The sequence below is a fragment of the Rattus rattus genome, chromosome X, assembly GCF_011064425.1.
Source record: "Rattus rattus isolate New Zealand chromosome X, Rrattus_CSIRO_v1, whole genome shotgun sequence".
Classification (NCBI taxonomy): Eukaryota; Metazoa; Chordata; class Mammalia; order Rodentia; family Muridae; genus Rattus; species Rattus rattus.
This window is the reverse complement of record NC_046172.1, coordinates 69177029-69201710: the sequence shown is the minus strand read 5'-3', so window position 1 is coordinate 69201710 and position 24682 is coordinate 69177029. Positions and strand designations below refer to the sequence as shown.

Genomic DNA, 24682 nt, shown 5'->3' with positions numbered 1-24682 from the left:
GTGAGGTGCTGTGTCATTGGGAATTGTGTGTGCATGTGTGTTTGTGTTCTGGTGTATGTGCTTGTATGCTTGCATCTACTCATGGGAGGGGAAAGCATTATGCATACGTGTGAACTTGTGTGGGAGTCCAAAGGTTAGCCTCAAGTGATGTCTTATTGAAAGTCTCTTACTAACCTAGAGCTCACTTACTGGTTAGAGTAGCTGACCTACAAGCCCCAGAGATCTTCTTGGCTGTCTCTCACAGCATGGCTATGCTGAATTCAGGTCTCCATGGAAACATAGTGAGAACTTCACTGATTCACACATCTCCCAACCTTCACTGAGGTTTCAAAATATCTCTGGTGATGGGTGATGTTGCGTTTCCTTTTTCAAATACTTGGTCATTTTCGTATCTTTTCAAAAATAACTGTTCAGATCCTTTGTCCATTTCTCAAAATTGTGTTAGTTAATATCATATTAGGGAAATAATTTACCCAAATATTCTCTAATTCCTTAGGTTGCCTCTTCAGTTTGTGAATTATTTTCTTTGTTACACTGAAAAATTTTAAAGAAATTCATGTTGCATCTGTTTCTATGCTTTAGATGCCATATCATAAGACTTTTACACTTTTTTCCTAATAATAGTCTTGGTTTTCATTTTTGTTTTGTCTATTTTGAGACTGGAATCTCAGTATTATTCAGAGTAGCTTCATACTTCTTTGCCTTTTTGCCCTGTCTCAGAGCTGGGTTTATAGGAGTATACTGCCACACCCTTGGTTTTCTGTTAGTAGTTTTATAGTCACATCTTGAGATGTTATTGGATGATTTCCATGTGGAATTACTCTGTCTTGCCAAGGAGTGCAGGGTCTATATTCATTATTGTCCTTGTTGCTATGACCAAATCCTCGATAAAAACAAGTTGAAGGAAGGGTGGGTGTAGTCTGTCTCATAGTTACAGACTGCACTCTGTCATGAGAGAATCATTCATGGTGCTGACAACTGGTCTAACTGTGGCAGCAGTAGACTCAACCCGGAAGCAGAGAGTAATAAATGTCAGTCCTAAAGTTGGCTTCTCATTTTGTACCTGATATTTACTTGTAGGCTCAGTCTAAGGAATTGCACTACCAACACTGGAAGGAGGTATTCCCTCCTTATTTAAACCCTTCAAGAAATACCTTCAAAGTCACATTGAGAGGTTTGTCTCCTGGATAATATTAAATCCAGTCCAATTGGCAGTGAAGGTTAGCTAGCACAATTTTGAAGAAGTAGGAGTTTGACATGAATCTTGACTTTTTAAGGCAATGAAATTGCTCATTCATCAAATCATAATGTGCTATGTGTTGTCCAAAAGAAAATACGGCACTAGGGATATCCATGTTACAGATATGAATTCTCTCCTAAGGGCTCTTTAAAAATAATTCAGCAATTTTAACAATTTGAGGTTGATGTGTTTAGTCTGGAGTGAACTACTGAAACACAGAAATTGTAATTAATTACATTTGTAACTCTAGTAATGTTGCTTGAAATGAATAAAGCCTCCTAAAGAATATATGCAGTCACAAGGTAAGTGTAAATTACAAGCAATCATAAATAATTACCTGTGATTATCCCTAGAACCCATGAATGTAGAAAAAGTCAAATCCGGAACTGTTATTTATAGTTCTAACCATTCCAGTTAGATATAGAATATCCTATCATGGTAATTGATCTTATGACTTAAGAATTTCCACAGCAATTGAGTCATTTCACACCAATTAATGTATGAATAAAACCCTTTACTAGAGATGCAGTGGCTGCCACACTACATTCAAGTCTGTTGTTTCAGACCCTCACATTTAAAGCATCAATGAGGAAATTGACTTACTGACTTTTAATGAGAATAGTCAAATGATAGCAGGCATAGCTACCACCATGAACTTATCCTTGTAACCTTTTAGATATAGAGAGCAGGCACAAACTTCTTTTTCTAATTTTATCACCCATGCTTTAAATTCAAACTCAGGTGAAAAAAAAAAACTGCCCTGGTAATGTTTCAAATCTAAAGACTGTAGTAGCATTAATTAACTTCCTAGAAAGGATGGTGATCAAATAAAGAAAATGACATTATGAAGTAACATTTACTTAAGGAGGTACATGGGCCACAAGGAAATTGTTTCAGGATGTCTTACTAGGACATAGTTCAAAACTGCTAATTGCTTGTTTCACATAAAACCCTAGAACACAGGAGAGACTGATGGAGATTCAATTTTCTTATACTGCTCCACTAGCAAGTGAAGTATTTAATTTGTGTCTCATGGGCTCAATAATTGGAAATAAAGCCTACAGTGGGGGGAAGAAATTGTCATTCTTTTATGGATGTATTATGTGTCAAACTATAACTTCTTTCTACCAAGAAATATATACTAGCATTTTTGAATCACTATAAACCCTTGCTCGGAGATTCTTCAACATGATTTAGTAGCATCAAATCTGTCTATGTTGGAATTCTAAACTCAATTATTCTCCACCCTATCTTACTTTCCCCAGCTTGTTTATTTTACTAGCACAAGATTAATTTTATTAATACTCTGTTTTTAGCTATACCACTTCTTCAAAAACTTCAGTATTTTACCACTATTCTGAATAACTAAGTCAGCACTTCCATATTACTTTTAAATACCTTGTCATTCGAAATCAGTGTTTCTCTTTTCTGTATGCATGCTCCCCTCTCCTCCCTCCAGACAAACATTCTCTGAACTTTCCATCCTGTAAGTGACTGATTATGGCTATTGAATGCTATAAGGAAATCAAAACACTTACTGTTAACACAGGATAATAATTAACCGTATGTCTTTGAAAGAAATAGCATGCCGATCAAAGAGGATTGTGATATCCTCATATCACACATTTTGTAATAACTTTCTAAGCTTCATTTTAAATATTTGCAAGAAAATTTTTTTCTATTCTTATGGGATTAGTACCATTTAAGTGTTGATGTGCTTTACTTTATATCTCCAAACTGTCTTTCCTAGTTGTGGATTTGTGGCTGCTTGACATCTGAACATACCCCAGACCAAGCTATGATTTCCCTGGAGGGAGAAAAATACCTGCTCCAATCCTTCATTTTACCAAGACTACTACTATCTTCATTAAAATTTTCTCAATAATTTTATTTATTTGTTCATATTTTCATTTGTTCCTTCACATATGATCTGTCATCAAGTCTGTCAACATTTTGGTAGTACTTGCATATTGAATTCATTTCCTTTTTTATTTGCTTCAGTTCTGTCATTTTTCTTCTGGACTACAAGAAACGTCTTCTAAATACACTGTGTGCTGTGGACTCAGTTGTGACCACTCCCCTAGAAGATCACCTGAAAACAGACATAGACTGCATCCACGTACAAGCCGAGAAAAGGGATATTAGAAGAAACCATCCTTACTGAAAGTCCTACCTCAGATATCTAACCTCCAGAATTGTGAGAAAATAAATCCCTGTTGTTTATTACACTCTGTGACACTTTGTTATAACATCCCTAGCAAAATGTTATACTGTCTTCTTTGCTCTTACTGTTGCTGCTGCTGCGTGATGGATTTTTGTAAGTGTAGTAACTTAAAAAAACTGTTCATTAGTTCACAGGCCTGTAGGTCAGGAGTCTCTGGAATGGTAAAATGGACTGTCCTCTCAGAGTATCACAAGGAATGAAATCTAGGTCTTCACTGTAATGGGCTTTAATCTAGAATGTCTGAGGAAAATTCAATTTCAAGCTTAATTTTTGGTAGAATTCAATTACTTTTGGTTGTGACACTTTTTACTCTTGAGGTCTTTTTACTCTTGCTGGCTCTGAGGACATTTTACTCTTTGCTTTGTGGCTTTTCCATGTTCAGGCCAGCAGTGACCCAAAAACCAAACTACTAATACTTTTCCTCTTCCCTTTTGTATTAAACAAATCATGTAAAAGTAACTTTTATTCACTAGATTTAGTTGTTCTCTACGAGGCTTATGACTGAATAAGCTCACCCCTTCTATTTCTTTCTGAACTATGGCTGGCTGGTTCAACTCAGCTGTTCTGGCTCAAAATTCCTCTCCAAGCTGACTGATTCAAACTAGCTTATCTCAGCTTCTCATTGAATTTCTCTGCTTGGAAAAACTGTCTCTGAATTACACTGACTGTCACTGCATTGACTCCCAACTCCCTGTACTGATTGCATGTACTGAAGAGAATTGAAAGGAACCGCATGAACTCAACTGAATTCAACTGACAGACTGACTCTCTCCCTTAAATAGCATTTCCCCCCTATGCTGTTCTCTTGAGAGCTGGGTGTATACTATTTCCACTTAACTCAAGCAGTCAAATCTTTTCCTGATTTGTCACTTTGTCTGCGCAGCAATTAGATATTATTGTTAGGCATTAATGTTACGTACTAAGGGTGTGTCTATACTGAAGCCAGATCACGCAAACCTAGAAAGACTTTGGATGTGATCCCTTGCCAGAGCATCCATACTGCTGGATTAAAATTCCTCTCTCCAGACTCATCTGATTGCATCAGAATCACCTAGATACCTTTTCTATTTTAAGGTCAGCTGTTTAGGAGAGATGGCTTCATTTGTAAAATTGTTTCAGTGTTATCTAAATAAAGGTTTGGTTGAATTAACTCAGATTGATAAATGCACCTGCACTAGAGGCCAAAATTGTAGGAGACTGCTTAAAATTTGGCCTACCACATATTTTTATTTCTTGTCTTTTTTTGATCCATTCAATACATGATACTGCTAAAAATTTTTAAGTCTAAATTTCCTATTATTTTATGGAATTCCTTAATGTGTGAACAAGTAAGTGGGTTTTGTTTTGTTTTGTTTTTGTTTTTTTGTTTTTTTGTTTGTTTGCTTCTTTTGGGCTCTATTCCTTTTATTCATTTGTTTTGTCCAAACTTGATGTGATAGTTTGGACATTCTGGTAAAGGTTGGTAATGGAACTGTCATTTAGACCTGCTGGGTGAGGAAGAACCAGTTTACTCTAATGAAATGACACTGTCTATATCAACCACTCCAGGGAAGGCCTTATATTCAGAAGTAGTTGACCAATAAATAATTGACCTCATGGGATTTTTGGAAATGTCTTTTTATTTGGTTACACTTGGGAGAGTTTGAGGGGTTGTTTCTGCATGGTTTTTTTTTTTTTTTAACTTTTGACGTAGGAAATTTGTTTTTCAAGGTTTGGGATCCTCATCATCATTGTATTTTTGGTTTGTCATTTTGTCAGAAAAAAGAACAAATTTTGGTGTAGTTAGGAAGGAGGGGATCTGGATGAGATTGTGGGAAAGAGAAGAATATGATCAAATATCTACTTAAATGTAAAGATTGTTGAAAACAATAAAATATATAAAAAAAGAAATTCATTACATTGAGTACAGTTCATAAGTTTATTGTTAAAAATTTTAACAATGCCTTTACTAAATCTTCACAAATTTTATATAATATAATTTTATCGTATTCACACTCTTCTAACTCATAGTAGATTTTCTCCCATCACCTAACTTTATGGTTTCTTCTCTTCCTCCCTCTTTCCTTCCTTCCTTTCTTAACCTGTCGGTTCCAGTTTATGTTGGCCAGTTTCTCCTAGGTATGGGGCTTACCCTGCAGTGTGGTCGATATACTACGTGTTACATCATCAAAGAAAACTGATGTTCCCTCTCTGAACAGAAATCAAATCAACTAGGGGTTGGATTTCATGCCCACTTCCCCTCCTTCAATCTGGGATTTTATCTGGCTTGAGCTTACATCTGGTTTGTGCATGTTATCACAAAATAATGTAAATGCATATGTGTAGATGGCCTGTTGTGTCTAGAAAACACTGTTTCTTTGAAATTATCTGCCAACTCTTAGTGTTTTCATTTTTTTTTCGTTTTTTTACATTTTATTTAATCTGCTTTTTACACTCCAGATTTTATTCCTTCTCCCAGTCCACCCTCTGACTGGCCTACATCCCTAACTTTTGCACCTCACCCCCAGTATCCACGAGGATGTCCCCACCCCTCCACGCCCCACCCCACCAGACCTCTACACTCCCTGGGGCCTCTAGTCCCTTGAAGGTTAGGTGCATCTTCTCTGACTAAACCCCGGATCTGGCAGTCCTCTGCTGTGTATGTGTTGGGAGCCTCATATCAATATGCTGCCTGGTTGGTGATCTAATGTCTGAGAGATCTCAGGGGTCCAGGTTAATTGAGACTGCTGGTCTTCCTACAGGGTTGCCCTCCTCCTCAGCTTCTTCCAACTTTCCCCCAATTCAACCACAGGGGTTAGCATCTTCTGCTCATTGATTAGTTGCACATATCTGCATCTGACTCTTTCAGCTGCTTGTTGGATCTTTTGGAGGGCAGTCATGATAGACCCCTTTATGTGAGCACTCCATAACCTCAGTTATAGTGTCAGGCCTTGGGGCCTCCCCTTGAGCTGGATCCCACTTTGGGCCTGTAGCTGGACTTCCTTTTCCTTAGACTCTTCTCCATTTTGTCCCTACAGTTCTTTCAGACAGGAACAATTACGTGTCAAAGTTTTTGACTGTGGAATGGTAGCCCTATCTCTTACTTAATGCCCCGTGTTTCTGCTGGAGGTAAGCTCTACAAGTTTCCTCTCCCCACTGTAGGGCATATCATCTAAGGTCCTTCCCTTTGAGTCCAGAGAGGTGTGCTCACTTGGGCCCATCGGCCTGTTAAACTTTTTGAGTTCGGTGGACTGTATTCTGGCTATTCTGTATGCTTTTTTGGCTAATATCCACTTATTAGTATATACCATGCAGGTCCTTTTGGGTCTAAGTTACCTTACTCAGGATGATATCTAGTTCCATCCATTAGCCTGCAAAACTCAAATGTCCTGGTTCTTAATAACTGAGTGGTATTCCATTGTGTGAATGAACCACATTTCCTGTATCCATTCTTCAATTGTGGATTTAGGTTGTTTCAAGCTTCTGGCTTTCACAAACAAGGATGCTATGATGGGTGATTTTTTCCTACATCGTTTGCACTTCAGGAGTACAATAAATCATTTTCTCCTGGATCCTCTCTCCCTCCCTCTTTTATTCTGCTTCTGCCCAAATCCCTCCATCCCTGTTATCTTCCTTTCTTTCCCTCACATCAACCATTCCCAATTCACTTCGATGGTTATATTGATATCAGGCTAAGGACAATAGGAAAGGAAAAAACTTACACCCAGTTCAGTGATACATTTAATCTAAGTACTGTCTTCTGATCTTTCTGCAGAATCTCACCAAGAAAGCCCATGTCATTTTGAATAGCTTTATGTACAGGTTTTAGTTACATTTTCTGAGAGAAGTAGGGTATATGTGTTTACTTCAGCTTTCTCGGAACTGGGTCTATTATCTGTTTTTAAAGAAATAAATGTAAAACTAAGTTAGGAATAAAATTATTCTATGATCTAGAGTCAAAATACTTTTAAATGAGCAACTTTGATAAAGTAGCATTTTTCCCTGTCTTACATTCTCATTGAAAAAAGGGAAATAACAAAATGACTGTCTCAAATAGATATTTGGAGACTAAAGGAGATGAATGAACTAAACAGAAGCTACACTGAAAAGCAGAGCATAAACAAATACTGACAGATAAGCAGAAGCAGATAAAAATAGATACAAAGAAAAAAGACAAGAGAATGTAATTGTAAAAGATTCTTTCTCCATCTCTGTGGGTCTGAAAACACCCACAAATACACACAGACAATTACAAAACAACAGGAGAAGGGGTGAAGATTTTGATATTTTAAAGGTAGAAGCACAAAGGATTAACAACAAAAAAAGATGATATGGTTTGGCTGGGCATAGTGACTCATACTTGTAATGCAAGTATGTGGGAGGGTAATCCTGGCTATACAGACAATTGGAGGACAGACTGAGATCTGTAGGGAAGTCATGTCTCAAATGTTCACCAAAAGCAAAATAAAATAAAAACCCACAAAACTTCTGAGCATGTGACTTGGTGATCAAATGCACATATGCATATGTAGTATGCACCATACTGGATTAGCTCTCCAGCACTGAGCGAAAGGGTAGAGAGACAGGAAGACCAGAGTAAAGTCATGCAGACTCAAAACTGATGGAACGGTAGGGCTTGGGTGGGTTGGCTCATGGGAAACATGGCTCAGCACGTTTGACACAACTCTAGGTCTTAGTTTGAATCCCTGGCATCAGAAACAAACACAGATGAGTCCCAAATGCAAAAATCCAAGAATGAATGTGTTTCACAATCCTTTCAGATGTAAGAATTAGAACATATAACTGATTTTCAGAAATCAACATTTAAATGGCTTTTGCTTTTGAGCTAGTATGCTTCTCATCTCACTCCATTCAAGCACAGTTAAAATCTTAAATTGAAATATCATTTCAAGAGAATTCACACTTCTGTCTCTTTGTTCTTGATGAATCCTAAGTACCTGAACTATGGCATAGTACCTGTTAGGGTCTCTATTAAATGTCTATTGAAATCATGAATTATTCAAGTTACCACAATTTAGAAAATTTTCCATTTGGTATCGAGCTTTTGATGATGTTTATCTTAATATCACTGGAGGAAGTGTTTTGCTATGCAAATAATGTATCTACATTCATTTGGAAAATAAACTAACTGCATAGAGCAAATTGAAATGGAAAGCCCCAACTATCTTTATGACATTTGCTCTGTTAATTTCAAATTCTGTTGTAATGGTCTATTCACCAAAGGAAAACCTGTCTGAAGTCCTTTACAACTTGCAGCTTAATTTAATAGGTATAAAATGGTACATCATGAAACTACATTTCTTTTTAAATGATCTATACTCATTTTTATGCTAGTAAGTAGTCCTGGGAAGACTTGGTTTATTATAGACCTTAAAATAAGACCCAAACCATGGTTATGATTGTCAAATAGTGAGTTTAAACCAGTGGTTCTCAAGCTTCCTAATGCTGTTGCCCTTGAATACAGTTTCTTGTGTCATGTTGATCCCCAACCATGAAATTTTTGTTGCTACGTCATAACTTTAATTTTGCTATTGTTATGACTCATAATGTAAATATTTTTGGAGATAGAGGTTTCCCAAAGGGGTTATGACCCCCAGGTTGGGAACATCTGATTTAAATGTTCATGTGAGCATGTGAGTTCTAGTATTCATTTGAACATTCATTTCTTTCATTTATGACATGAATGATTCAATATTCCATTTACTGAAAAAATGTTCTTAGTATTTGGAACTCTTAATGATACCCAGAATGTTTATCTTGTATGGTTTAATTTTATACATGATTATGTATGGTTAATCAATAATTCTGAAATGTGTGACTCTTTTGCCTAAGTAAGGTATTTAAAATTTTTAAACAATAATGCTTTATTAATTCTTTCATAATTTCAAACAATATATTTGATTACATTCATCTCCTCCTCCATTTCCTCCTTTATCTTCTCCCACCTCCACCTCCCTACCCACTCAACTCTGTCTCCCCCGCAAACCCCTCTGAGCTGCTTGTGTTCCTAGATTGGGGGGCGGGCATCCTGGAGCATGTATGCTATTCCAGTTGCCACACCACTAAAGGAAACTGGATCTGACTCTTCCTATCCCAGAGGCAATCAAATCACAGCAGCTCCTCAGCTATGGAGAGAATGGCTCTTCATGCCCACCTCTCACAGGAGAGATCAAATCATTGTTTTCTCTTGACTTATCCTTAATACTCCTTACAATATTTGACTCAAAGTTAGTTATTTATCTATAGTTAACAGGATATATTGTAATCTCAAATATCTGTAGTCTCTTATTAAAATATAAATTATTTATTAATAATAGTATTTTATTGTGTGTGTATGTTGTGTGGGTGTAGGTATGCTTGCTACTTGTGTGTTTGTAAATGCCAATGAACAACTGTATGGAGTCAGTTTCCACACTTTACTATGGGTTTGGAAGATCAAAATCTTGTCTTGAGGCTTGCAGGGGAAATGCTTCTACATACTGAAGCATCTCACTGGTCCAACGAAACACTTTAAAAAATGCTCATAAAAGAAACTTTCTTAGTAACTCTATTATACATTATAAATTTTAATGGAAAACTAAGTTCATCAAATCCTGTAAAAGTAAATTTTCTCTTCAATTATGAATCAGTAACTCTGAAAATTTGAGTGTGTCCACATCCTAAATGGATATTTGGAAATGTACTTAAGTTATTCATACTCTGCCTTTCTGTGGTGATGGCATGTTACTGGACTCCCAGCTTACAATAATGTAGTGGTTATGATTTTTGAATCTACATTCACACTACCTAGGAAAAGCTTTGGTCTTACATCTTCCTAATTGTATAACACTGAACAAAAATTTTTGAACTCACTAAGAATTTAATTAACAAATAAATTTTTGGAACACTAATTGTTTCATAGTAAATACTCATTAAATACTATCTTTAAGACAGAAACTATTTAAATATACGTACTGCAAGGTAATTCAGTAATATGTTATAGTTGTTATATCTCAAAAGATTGTGAAACATATTGATTCGTGAGTGTGTGGGGTTTCTACTTTGTGTTTGTTTTGGTTGCTGTGGACTCCACCTGTTCTGTCACTACTATCTCTTGGCAAACCCTCATTCCTTTCAAAGTTAACATCATTTTCAATTTCTTTTACAAAGTCCTCCTTCAAGTGCCAAATAAGTTTAGTGTTTTCACTGCTTTTTGTGTGTAATTAAGAAAGACAACTTAACTATGACAGTATGTTTGTAATTATTATTTTAATATATGTTTTCTAATTTGCTATAACTTTTTATAAGTACCTGGATAAAGTTAGTCACATCCCTCTCCTGGATTACAGATCAAGAACACATCACAATTACACCCCTATCACATTACAGGGATATTTTTTGTTTGACTATTTTGTTCTCCAAAAAAGTATTTTACTGTTTATTCAATGACAAGAACAATACTTAACACATTATGTAAACTTAATAAATCCTTATCCAAGGCATGAATGAATCACACAGAAACATCAGATGAGGTGAGCTGAGGAGGTTAAACTGAAGACCATGCCAAATATCCTATCAGCCCTAAGAATGACCCTTCCAACAACAAAGGTCGCATGGTCCAATCATCTATTGGACTTTTACATGCTCAGAGCACACTCATTTATATATTTATTTTCTATCTAAACATTGCCATGTCTTGTAGGTTTCTCTTTAGCTTTTGGACTCAACTGATCCTTCTGCATCAGCTTTCCAACCAACTGAGAGTACAGCCATGCCTTACCATGTTCAGTTCCTAAGCCTTCCCAAACTAGCGGTGCCTATAAATAACCCTGAGGTATTCTTACTGAATCAGTCTAGGAAGAAATCAGTCATCCATATCTTATAAAAATCAGTTTTAATGCATGTTTTGTACATCATAAGAGTCATATACTTGAATTGCATAATTCAGTACTCTTCAATAAACTTGCTGCTGTTCAGCTGTCATCAAAAATCTAATTTGTAAGTATGCCATTGACCTCCCCAAAGCTTTTATTTACAACCACTTGCTTGTCCTATTCCCAGTTCCAAATATCTTTTATTCTTCTTTAATTATATAGATTTATTATTATATTATGGTGCAGATTACTTCAAACAACATACAATTACAATGTATGGCATTTTGTAATATATGGTACTCATTTTTTACTTTAGTATTTTCAGGGTGATGGTCAGAACATTTTCAGCAAAACAAAATATCTCACCTATAAGTGGTCATCTCTTATTGTCCCCACAACCTGTGGCAACCACAAATCTACGTTCTGTGGATATAAATTTGCCTCTTCATCACATTTCACGCCTATGAAATCTTACAGGTGTTTTGTTTTGTTTCTTTCATTAAGCATAATGTTTTGATGTTCATACACTGTAGCATGTATCTGTGTATCATTCACATCCATGTTTGAATAATTTTCCATTGTTTAAATAATACATCTTATTTAATCATTAAACAAATAAGAGACAGATTGTTTCCTCTTTTGGGTCTTCATAAATATTGTTAACATGAATGTTTGTAGGAACATTTTTGTATGAATGTATGTGATTTTAATTTTTCTTGGGTACTGTCTTTAGAATGAACTTACGGTGTTATATGGAAATTCTGTTTGTTTACTGGAGATCAAACCCAGACCCTTAGACATGCTAATCAAGCATTGTGCTAACAGCTACATGCCTTGATCTATAATTATCTATTTTAAATTTTACAAAACTGTCTTCAATAGTAGCTGTACCACTTTCTGTTCCCACCAGTAGGACATAGTTTCAGTTTCTGGCTTATCATTTGCCTCAGATTAAATCATGGTCTTAACCATTAAGTCAAAGGCCAATTGGGACAGTTTCTTTTCTGCACAGAAACCTTTAAGTTCATGGAATCCAGTTTATCATTTTGGTATTATTTTCTGAGATATTGGAATCATTATCAGAAAGTTCTTGCCATGTCTATATTTTGAAGCTTTTCCTTATGGTTTCCTCTAATACTTTCAAAATTTGAGGCTACAATTTTAGGTTGCTTCTTCATTTGAATTGATTTTTGTACAGAGTGAGAGACAGTAATGATGTAGTTCTATTTTTCTGCATGTGGAGACCCATTTTTCTCAGCATGTTTATTATTTTCTAAACTTTTTCACAACTTTTAACAGTTCATAAATCTGTCTTCTCTCCAAACAGAAGGAAAATTTACTTTTATGTTTGAAAACTTGATTTGAGGGTCTTAAGAAAAATCTGTATGAGCTACCTTGGTCCTCAATGCCAAGAAGCTTCATGCATGGCAATAGTGGGATCCTCTGTGGCTAATAGATGCCTTTCTAGACCAACAACACATTCTTAGACTAGCAGCACCCCACTTATAAAGGAATAAGTGTACTTCATTGACCTTTGACTTGATGGTTAACACTATGATTTAATCTGAGAGAAATGATAAGCCAAATGTTCAAACTTGGTAAACAAGCCTAATGGAGAGAACTGGCAAGTGGTGTGGTTGCCAGTGAGGGCCACCTGGATGGTGATTTCTTATCTTGTCATCAAAACTGGGACAGAGATTTGGGAAAGGGCCTATTGACTAGCTGAAGGGTTGAATGAGATAAAAGAAAAGCATTAATCTTTGAAATATTTGGAAAACATCGATTGTAAATCCACATTAGAATAGATGATTGGTAAGGGATAGCTTTCTCTTTCATATCAGTGTCAGGATTCAATGTGTGTGTGTGTGTGTGTGTGTGTGTGTGTGTGTGTGTGTGTGTGTGTGTGTGTGTGTTAGCTTTTACAAGACAAGAAGGAAACTAGACAGTGAGACCAGAGAGCCTGGTCTGACCACAAGAGAGGAAATTAAAGATGCTTCAGAGCTCAGTCAAATGGAGCAATGGCAATGATACCACACAATTAAAACACAGCTTTGGATGGAAATGTTGGAAAAGGAGAAAGCAGGATGCTTTTCATTGTGGTCCTTTGAAGGGAGGCTGTGAAGAGGGGCTCCACAAAGGCAAGGGAGAGTTTTACTGTAGAGGGAATAACTGCCCTAGAGGCTTCCAGGCCACCTGAGAAGGCAAAGAGAGGTACAATTCAGTAAGAGGCAATTCATCAGGCTGCCAATAGACAGCATCCCTGTCTGGCTGCATATAGGAGTGTGAGCTGACACACCACTCCCAGCTCCTTGGCATAGCCCCATTTGAGTGTTTGAGGAAGTCCTTGGATCTAGTCTGGTGTTTTCATGGAGCAACTGAAGCAACTTCTGGGTGATATGTCATCACCTAATCAGCGATTTTTTTTGTTTTGGTTTATGCTTGGAAATTAAGTCTTTGTTCTAGTGTAAATATTTGACACTCAGTATTTTTTTAACTAAAAATAGCCAAGAGCTTTATAAATTTACAAAAATAAATAAACTTTATTTTGGCAAGTCCACATTTCCCAAGGTAATAAAATCCTGTCTATCCAGCTAAATGGGGCACTAGAAGTAGCATAACATATGAAGGGGTGATTTTATTGAGCTGTCTTGCAAGTATCAAGTGGCTAAGATGCCAAGGTAGAAAAAGCAAACAGAAGTGGGTGGTAAGAAGCTATGGAAAGGAACATTTATAACTTGTGAATAAATATAAAACACCCTATTCTCCCTTGCATTATAAAGAAGACACTGTCAGGTCCAGAATTTTAGTGAATAAACCAAAGTCTATTTCACTACAGAGACACTCACATTTCCTCTTACTCTGATGCCACCTGAAGTCATCATCATTAGTGTGTCATACTGCAAGTCACCAAGGAGAGGAAATAACTTGGTTTCTCACTTGGCACTTATTAAGAGCTATTTTAGCTATTTTTCTTCCGCTCCCTATTTTTCTTCTATTAGCCATATAGAAATAGACTTAAATGTGTGTGTGTGTGTGTGTGTGTGTGTGTGTGTGTGTGTGTGAGAGAGAGAGAGAGAGAGAGAGAGAGAGAGAGAGAGAGAAAGAGAGAGAGAGAGAGAGAGAGAGAGAGAGGGTTTCTTGCTATATTTCCCAGACTAGTTTCAAACCCAAAAGCTTGAAAGATCATCTTGCTTTAGACTCTGGAGAAGATGAGATGACTGACCACCTGCCTACCTGGATAGAAGTTAATCTACATCTGCTTATGTTCTACAGCCTTTATTTTCCTGGTGCCTCTGAAGTAACTTTTAGGGATGTAAACCACTCCAGATAGCTGCTTTGGTTAATCCTTGATTTGTTTAAAATTTTGCTCTAGTTTTCACTGTCCTTTCCAAACCGTTCCTTGAGTATCCTTTCTTGCCATTTTAAAAGAATATATTACCAATATACTTCAGTTTAATTCACACAATGCATTAAACTGGCTTTCACGCTCTAGCCTTAGCATCTTGACAACATTTGTGCCACTCTTAAGAAAGGTGCACTGCTAAGTTGAAAAGAGCACAATTAAGACTGTTCTTGACTGATACTAATATAAGGGTGTAAGAAGTAAACAAGGTACAACTTTAAAAGAAAACGCACATCATTCCCCACTCCCTCACCTCCCTTTTATCCATCCAGTGCCCTAAACCCCCTCTCAAATTCACAGCTTTGTCATTTCAAACTGTTGTTGTTACATATGCATACAAACAAATTAGCATATAAATACAACAAGATGAGTTGTGCAGCCTGCATGTATATGTTTCTAGGCTGAAGATCACTTGACTCTTTTTTTTCCTTCCATTTTTATTAAATTGGATATTTCTTATTTACATTTCAAATGTTATTCCCTTTCTTGTTTTCCTGTCCATCAGGCCCCTAACCCCTCCCCCTCCCCTTAATCGGAAATGTATTCAAATACAAAGGATAACATATCAGATGAGGATTACTGTTTCTCTAGTTGATTCAAGTCCACTAATTTAAAATTCTACTTAGGTTGGCTTAAGGAATGTTTAAGGTATGCATAGTCTTATGTAGATGTGGAGTGGTACAGTAGCTGATTGTCCCATGTTTGTGTTACTTTTATAATACTTCTTGGCAATTAGAAACTTCAAAGATTCTTCCTTGTTTTTCTGTCCACCTGTGGTTTTGATTACATTTCTGAATTTTTGCTGAATTATGTCATATTTTGTAATGAACTCTTTTTACTTTATTAAAAATATTTTTAATAGAAATATAATGAGAGCCTTTTCAAACTCTTCTACTCCACAATGAACTTCCCAGGTAACCACCATCAAACCTCTTCCATGTGTCCCATTTGCAAATTGACAGTGTTTTTTTGTTATATTTATTACATACATTTACATGTGTGTGTACACTCATATACATACACACAGATGTCTTATTTGTGTTGGTATGGTCTCAAGTCTGACTACTCTGTATTAGCCAACTAATAGGGAGGCTCATCCCAGAAGAGGCTAACTCCATCTTTCTCCCAATAGCTGTCTGTAGTCCTTTGTCAAGGAATGGTTTCTCACGAGATATTTCCCTTCTATGTTAACATGGCAATTGATATTGTTACCATCCCAGTCTTCTTTGTGAAGCCATCTGTAGGAAAGACTGTTTCACAGAAAACTTTCTGCTATTCTGTTGCTTAAATACTTTCTGTCCCTTCTTCCAGAGTGTTCCATGAACTTGAGATGCAAAAGCTGTGATAAGGATGTATTGACTGAAGCTGAGCTCCACATTGTCCACTAATGTCTGCATTGTGTCCAGGTGTGATTTTATGTGATGGTCTCCATTTGCTTTAAGGGGATATTTCATAGTACTAACTTGGCTCACCCGAGAGCTCTAGAATAAAACGAAAAAAAAATCATACCTCAAAAGAGTTAGACGGCAAGAAATAAACTCAGGGCTAAAATCAAGTAACTTCAAACAAACAAACAACAAGAAAATACACAAAAAAAATCAAAGAAACAAAAAATTGGCTTTTTGAGAAAATCAATAGGATTGATAAGTCATTACCTAAATTAATGAAAAGATGGATAGAAAATATCCAAATTAACAAAATTATAAATGAAAAGGGGAACATAAAAACATATACTGAGGAAATCCTGAGAGTCATAAGGACATATTTTAAAAATATGTACTTCAACAAATTGGAAAATTTTAGAGAAATGAGTAATTTTTATACTTTTCACTTACAAGATTAAATCAAGGTTATGTAAGCAATTTAAACACATCTATAACCTCTGATGAAATAGAAACTTTGATTACAAGTCTCCCTGCCAAAACTAAAACAAAACAAAACAACACAAAGCCAGATAGTTTTAGTACAGAATTCTACAAGACTTTCAAAGGAGAAGTAGTATTGATACTCCTCAAGTAATTCCACAAACTAGAAAGAGAAGGAATATTGTTGTGTTCATTTTACAAGGCAACAGTTAAACACCAATTATCAAAACTACATACAGACCCAACAACAAAAGAGAATTATTGACTAATTTCCCTTATGAACATAGATGCAAAAATCTTAATAAAATATTTGCAAATTGAATTCAAGAACACATAAAATGTTCATCTACTGTGATCAAGTAGGCTTCATCCAATCTGAAAGATAAAAACCACCTGATCATCTCACTAATTGGAGAAAAGACTTTTTGCAACATCGAATACTCCTTAATTATAAAAGTACTGCAGAAATTAGGGATACATAAGACATACCTCAACATAATAAAGGCAGTTTACAGCAAACCCATAGCCAAGATCCATTTAAGTAAAAAGGAACTTAAAGAAATTCCATTCACTTGATTTTTGACAAAAGAGCCAAAACCAGCCAATGGAAAAAAGATAGCATTTTCAGCAAATGGTGCTGGTTCAACTGGAGGTCCTCCTGTAGAAGAATGCAGATCGATCCATGCTTATCACTCTGTACAAAGCTTAAGTCCAAGTGGATCAAGGACCTCCACATCAAACCAGATACACTCAAACTAATAGAAGAAAAAGTGGGGAAGCATCTCAAACACATGGGCACTGGAGAAAATTTCCTGAACAAAACACCAATGGCTTATGCTCTAAGATCAAGAATCGACAAATGGGATCTCATAAAACTACAAAGCTTCTGTAAGGCAAAGGACACTGTGGTTAGGACAAAACGGCAACCAACAGATTGGGAAAAGATCTTTACCAATCCTACAACAGATATAGGGCTTATATCCAAAATATACAAAGAACTCAAGAAGTTAGACGGCAGGGAGACAAATAACCCTATTAAAAAATGGGGTTCAGAGCTAAACAAAGAATTCACAGCTGAGGAATGCCATATAGCTGAGAAGCACCTAAAGAAATGTTCAACATCTTTAGTCATAAGGGAAATGCAGATCAAAACAACCCTGAGATTCTACCTCACACCAGTGAGAATGGCTAAGATCAAAAACTCAGGTGACAGCAGATGCTGGCAAGGACTTGGAGAAATAGGAACCTTCCTCCATTGCTGGTGGGATTGCAGACTGGTACACCCATTCTGGAAATCAGTCTGGAGGTTCCTCAGAAAATTGGACTTTGAACTGCCTTGAGGACCCAGCTATACCTCTCTTGGGCATATACCCAAAAGATGCCCCAACATATAACAAAGACACATGCTCCACTATGTTCATGGCAACCTTATTTATAATAGTCAGAAGCTGGAAAAAACCCAGATGCCCTTCATCAAAAGAATGGATACAGAAAATGTGATGCACCTACACATTGGAATATTAGTCAACTATCAAAAACAATGACTGCACAAAATTCATAGGCAAATGGATGGAACTGTAAAATATCATCCTGAGTGAGGTAACCCAATCACAGAAAAACACACATGGTATGCACTCATTGATAAGTGGCTATTAGCCCAAATGCTTGAAGTACCCTAGATGCCTAGAACACATGAAACTCAAGACGGATGATCAAAATGTGAATGGTTCACTCCTTCTTTAAAAGGGGAACAAGAATACCCTTGGGAGGGAATAGGGAGGCAAAGTTTAGAAGAGAGGCAGAAGGAACACCCATTCAGAGCCTGCTCCACATGTGGCCCATACATATGCAGCCACCAAACTAGATAAGATGGATGAAGCAAAGAAGTACAGGCTGACAGGAACCGCATGTAGACCTCTCCTGAGAGACACAGCCAGAATAAAGCAAATACATAGGCGAATGCCATCATTAAACCACTGAACTGAGAACGGGACCCCCGTTGAAGGAGTCTTAGAAAGGACTGAAAGAGCTTGAAGGCGCTCGAGACCCATATGAACAACAATGCCAACCAACCAGAGCTTCCAGGGACTAAGCCACTACCCAAAGACTATACATGGACTGACCCTGGGCCCAACCTCAAAAAGGTAGCAATGAATAGCCTAGTAAGAGCACCAGTGGAAGGGAAGCCCTTGGTCCTGCTAAGACTGAACCCCAGTGAACAAGGTTGTTGGGGGAGGGTAATAATAGGGGAGGATGGGGAAGGAACACCCATAGAAGGGGGAGGGAAGGGGTTAGGGGAAGTTGGCCCAGAAACTGGGAAAGGGAATAACAATCGAAATGTAAATAAGAAATACCCAAGTTAATAAAGATAAAAAAAAAAAAAAATATGCAGCGCTTTCAGGGGTCTGTTTGAATGAGCCATTTTTTCCCTCCATAAACACTCTGCTTTGTGCTAATAAAAATACGCATTATATGATATGACTGATGATCTTTCAGAAAAAGGATACAGTTTGTCGAAATGTCTCAAAGACTTTACCAAAGAAACAAAAATTGGACAAAGATGAAGAAATGCTTCCCTAACAATACAAAATCTTTCCTTGTAATAATTTGAATTTTATGGCATAATCATATGCAAAGGACACCCTCTGTACATAGAAAAATAATCAGAGAATAATTATTTTTATTAGAAACATGTGCATATAAAATAAATTTTATTTTCCTCTGGAAAAAAATCAGGAAACAAGACAAGGCTGCCCATTCCCTTAGAACCCTTAGAACCTATTCAATATAATCCTTGAAGTCTTAGCTAGAGCAATAAGACAACTGAAAGACATCAAGAGGTTACAAATTGGAAAGGAAGGAGTAAATGAATCTTTACTTACAGATGATATGGTGTTATATGTAAGTGGCCCTAAAAATCCCACTGGGAAACTCTTATAGCTGATAAACATATATATTCAGCATTGCAGGTAAATAAAAAATTAACTAAAAAAATCAGTAGACTTTTAATATGTAAATTACAAACACTTTAAAAGAAATCAAGGAAATAGCATCTTTCACAATCACCTTAAAAATTACAAAATATTCTGGGCTAACTGTAAACAAGAAAGCAAATGACTTTTATGACAAAAACACTAAGACACTGAAGAAAGAAATTTAAGAAAATATCAGGAGATCAAAATATCTTTCATGCTCATGGATTGGTAAGATTAGCATAGTTAAAAAGAGCCATCTTACAAAAAGCAATCTACAGGCTCAATGCAATTTCCCTCAAAATTCCAAGACAATTCTTCATATACCTTGAAAGGATGGATAAACTATAGGAAACTAAAGGAATGAGTATAAGTTGTTTTCCACAAACTGACACCAAGGCCCTATTGCTGAAGACAACACTTACACAACTCATTGAAAAAAGAGAAGTTGAGTTGGTGCCCATACAGAACCTTTAGTCTTACATTCTATAGGTTTTGGTACAGTAAAGTATTCAGTATGCTACCAAAAAGAGAAAAGTAAACACCCAGCCAGCTACAAACCCCTTGAACTACAATAGTGTCCTGCCTGAAAGATAGAGCAATTGTGACAAAAAGCTTGTGGGAATAAACAAATAATATCGGATTTGACTTAAGGGCTTACTCTATGAGATAAACCCACAGTGCATATATAAGCAATACCCTGAGACTAGCTAACCAGGGACCTAGAATAATACCAAATACTACTGTTCTAAAAAAGTAACACTAAAATGACTGCGACATACATATATGACATTCTGATATACTCATAGGCCAGTGCCTAACTCAGCCGTCATCAGAGAAGCTTCTGCCTGCAGTAGATAAGAACGAATACAGAGCCCCACAACTAGCCACTGTACAAAGAGTGAGTGACCTTGGAACAGAAAGCCCTACAGGGATATCTCCATCAAATCCCTCCCCTCAGGAACCCTACTGACGAGGACATAGGAAGTGTCAGAGCCAGAGGGGATGGACAACAGTTAGAAACCAAAGACCTCTAAGGAAGTATGGTCAAACATTATATGAACTCATAGCAACAGAGGCAGCATGAACGGGGCCGGCAAATGTGTTCACCTTGTCCTCTGAGTATATATTATGGATTCCAGTTTAATGTTTTACGGGATCCCTGAGTATGCGTAAAAAGTACCTGATTCCTGTGCCTTCTCTTGGACACTTTTCCTTCTGTCATCTTGTCCAACTGCGATGTGTTAGTTTTGTTTTATCTTATTGCCTTTTAGTTTATATTTATCCCTTAGAAGCCTGGTCACTTTCTGAGAAGAGAAAAAAAGTGAGTGGATGTGGATGGGAGAGGAAGTGGTAAGAAGGTGTGAGCAGTAGAGTGAAGGGAAACTGTAATCAGGATATATTATTTTTTAAATCTATTTTAAATAAAATAAAAAAATTAATAAACTGATGAATAATTACATTTCATTATAGAGATATTAAAATCATTACAAATGTTCATAGAATAATCATAATAATAGCATCAATATTTCCTAGTACAAAAATTTAATAACAGAAATAGTGTGTTCAAACTTAATCTAAGAAAACTACTAAAAAATGTTGGGAAAAAGTCATAGGTGGAGGATAGGATTTAAGAAAGAGGCACCCAAGAGACGGCAGTGACTGAGAAGAAACCATGCAGTCAGTTCTGTCAGCATTCAACCACAATGGAGCAAGGACCATGGGTACCTGCCACTGCAAGAAGCAGTAGAGAAACCAAGAAAGTTCCTTTGAGAGTCCAAAGTTGCTTTCCGGGAAGAAGTGATCACAGGGCTGAAAAAGTCTTTCAAAGGAGCTGATCTTCCTAATCTTCTGTTCTATGGGCATGTGGAACTGGCAAAATACCCACCATGTTGGCAGTAGCTTGAGAACTCTGCCGGCTCAAACACTTTAAATTAACATGCATCTGATGAGCGTGGAATACAAGTAGTCCGTGAGAAGTGAACATTTTTACTCACTTAGCTGTGTCAGGAAGTTGTTCAAATGGGGAACCGTGTCCTTCCTTTAAGACTGTGATTCTGGATGAAGCAGAGAAGTAGATTCTGTGTTATGGCATCAGCTGCTCAGGCAGCTTTAAGAGATATCGTGGGGAAAAGAGTCCAAAACAACCAGATTCTGCCTCATCTGTAACTCGGCCAGGTGAATAATTGAACGCCTCACTTCTAGATGTTCAAAATTTTGCTTCAAGATCCTGTCAGATAAAATTCAGCAACAGTGATTACTGGCTATTGCAGAGAAGGAAAGTGTCAAAATTGGCAATGAGGGACTAGCTTATCTTGTTAAAATATCAGAACAGATTTATGGAAAGCCATAACATTTCTTCAAAGTGCTACTGGACTAACAAGTAGAGAAGGAAGTCATAGAAGATGTGAACACAGACATTGCTGGAGTAATACCAGCTACAGCCATTGATGGACTATTTATCACATGTCACGGTGACTCTTTTGACAAACTAGAAGCTGTGGTAAAGGATCTACTAAATCAGGACACTCAGTTACTTAGTTTGTCAATTAGCTTCATTATGTGGTTATAGAAAATAAAAAACTCTCTGAAGTCCATTATTACAGAAAAAATGGGCTGAAGTGGTTAAATGCAGATGATGCAGATGAACACCTGTAATTGATAAGCCTCTGTACAGCTGTGATGCAGCCGCTAATTCCGAATTGGTGAAGAAACTGAGTATCTTTTGTATAAATGACCACTTATCAAATTAATACTGAAGAGAAAATGTAATTTTCAAATAAATTTTAAAAATTCCTAAGAAAATACAGACTGTAGGGCTGGAGAGATGGCTCCGTAGTTAAGGGCTGCTCTTCCGGAGAATGGAGGTTCAATTCCCAGCACCCACATGGCGGCTCACAACTGTCTGTAACACCAGTTCCAAGAGATCTCACACCCTCATACAGACATACATGCAGGCAAAACACCAATGCACATAACAAATAATAGAGAAAATCATAAAAAATAAAAAGTAAAATGCAGAATATGAGGAAAGAGCACATTTTTAGATTAAAATTCTCTTACCAAAGGAGCAAGAAATGAATAATATGTTTTAAACATCAGAGAGATTAATAGACATTCCCTGATTTTGATACTCAACTTCTTTTTAGGTTAGTACATTTCATGATAGCTTTTTTGTGGGGGAGAAATGTGTCCTGTAATAAAATGATCAGGCTCATTGGTTACCAGCAACAATTTTTCTCTTTGGACAAATACATATGGAGTCCTCCAGGTGCTTTTATCTAAGTCTCAGTTTGAGCCTATGAAAACTTGAAGAAAACACTAACAGAGTTTCTAGAATCTCTGAGTTACCTTCCTCAAATAACTCTACCTACATTGAAAGTTCCTGCCAGGAAGAAATCAAGGCTACTAGAAAAATGTACCATTAATTCCAGCTAAGTCCTGAGAATAAGGGTCTCTCTCCCAGTCTCAGTATGAAGAAAAAATTCTAGCTGATAGTTTCCAGCAAGCTATGTGGTCTCGGCATACTTTCATGGACTTTCTTTTTGTAGTGTTTACCTTTCCTAACTCAACTGACTCCTGTACATACCCCACCCATATTCCCTCATTTTCATTTAAAAATGAATCCAGTCACCCCTGTATGAATGAAAGTTTAGTTCCTGTCACACTGGATCATTTTCCTTCTACAATATTTATGCCTGATTAAAATCTGTTTGTGTGCTTTTGCTCTAGTGTCCAGCTTTATCTTTGATATTGCATAGATGTCAAGTTTTCATCTTCTGTCTTATTAAAACTGTCACTTTTCCTTTCCTGAGCGTGTCATAAGCAGTTTCATATCACAAGAAAAACAGAATTGTGCATCACATCACATTTCTAACATTTATGTGGGTTTTATCCTGGGAAATTTTAGTAATAGGTTTATATATTTGGTTTATAACATCCTGTCTCCTTTATTAAACACAGAAGCAAGAGTGAAAATTAAAAAAAAAAAGAAAAACCTTAGAAACCTTAAGCAATGCCTTAGTAAACAGATTTATTGTTCAAGAATTGGTCCCTACTATACATTAAAGCTTTGGTCATTGTTTCTGCTGTGGAGTTTGTTAACTTGGTTGTAGTAGTTTATGTTTGTAATAGCAGTGCTACTGAAACTGACACAAGAGGACTACTGAGTTTGATGCTCGCCTGTGCTACATAATCAGTTATGGGCCAGTCTGGGTTAGAGTGACAGCCTGCCTCAAAAGATATAGAAGAATTCTATGTCATGCTCTTAAAGCAAATTCAGTAAAGTGGGCCCAAGGCTAATTTGACCTAATAATTTATTTGTTCTTTGGAATTGTACATCTCTAACATTGTAGACATGCATGACTTTTAAATGTATTTTTAGAAAGTCATGCATGCATAGGTTCTGCATTACATCATTTTCACTGTTCCTTCTCTCCCTCAACTCCTCCTATGCCCTCCTAGTCCCTCTCAAATTCATGTCTTCTTTCATATATATATATATATATATATATATATATATATATCTTCTTAGTACATTTAGTGTTGTTTATATGCTATGTGTTTAGGTCTGAGTGCTTGGGATTAGATAACCTAATATGGAGCTTGTTACTATCTCCCGAAAGGAAAACTCTATTTTAATAATTATGTTATTAGAAAAAATTCTGTAACCAGAGTAGATGTTAATTTTACTTTAAAATATTTTATTTATTGCTCAGAATTTTAAAGAAGTGTACATTTTACTAAGGAAGAGAAACAGAGATTTTATTTTGACAATAAGCTAATTGATTTAGACAATAATCTGCCAAGCACAAACACAACTGATAATTTCCAGTTGTTGGAAGCATTTCATATAAAATATATCTTTCTCAGGTGTTTTTACAAACTTAGAAAGTGGAAACAGATGAATGAGGTTTGAGTTTGTGCTGATGTGAAAAGGAAAACATGTACAGTAATTTATGCTCATTATATGAGCTGACTAGAAAAAATGGCTTAAAAAAAGTTGAGTTTGAAAGATACAGCAGGGAAAGCATATTGCATAAATACTAGTCATTATTTTTTATCATCATTACCTAAGTAGCCACCATGAACATGCCATTGAATTAAATACTTCATGGATTTCACT

General features: G+C 36.5%; 1 pseudogene; it reads left to right on the top strand.

Annotated features, from left to right (window-relative positions):
- The first annotated feature begins 15621 nt into the window (after positions 1-15621).
- On the top strand, positions 15622-22215 carry LOC116887980 (annotated as a pseudogene).
- The last annotated feature ends 2467 nt before the right edge of the window (positions 22216-24682 follow it).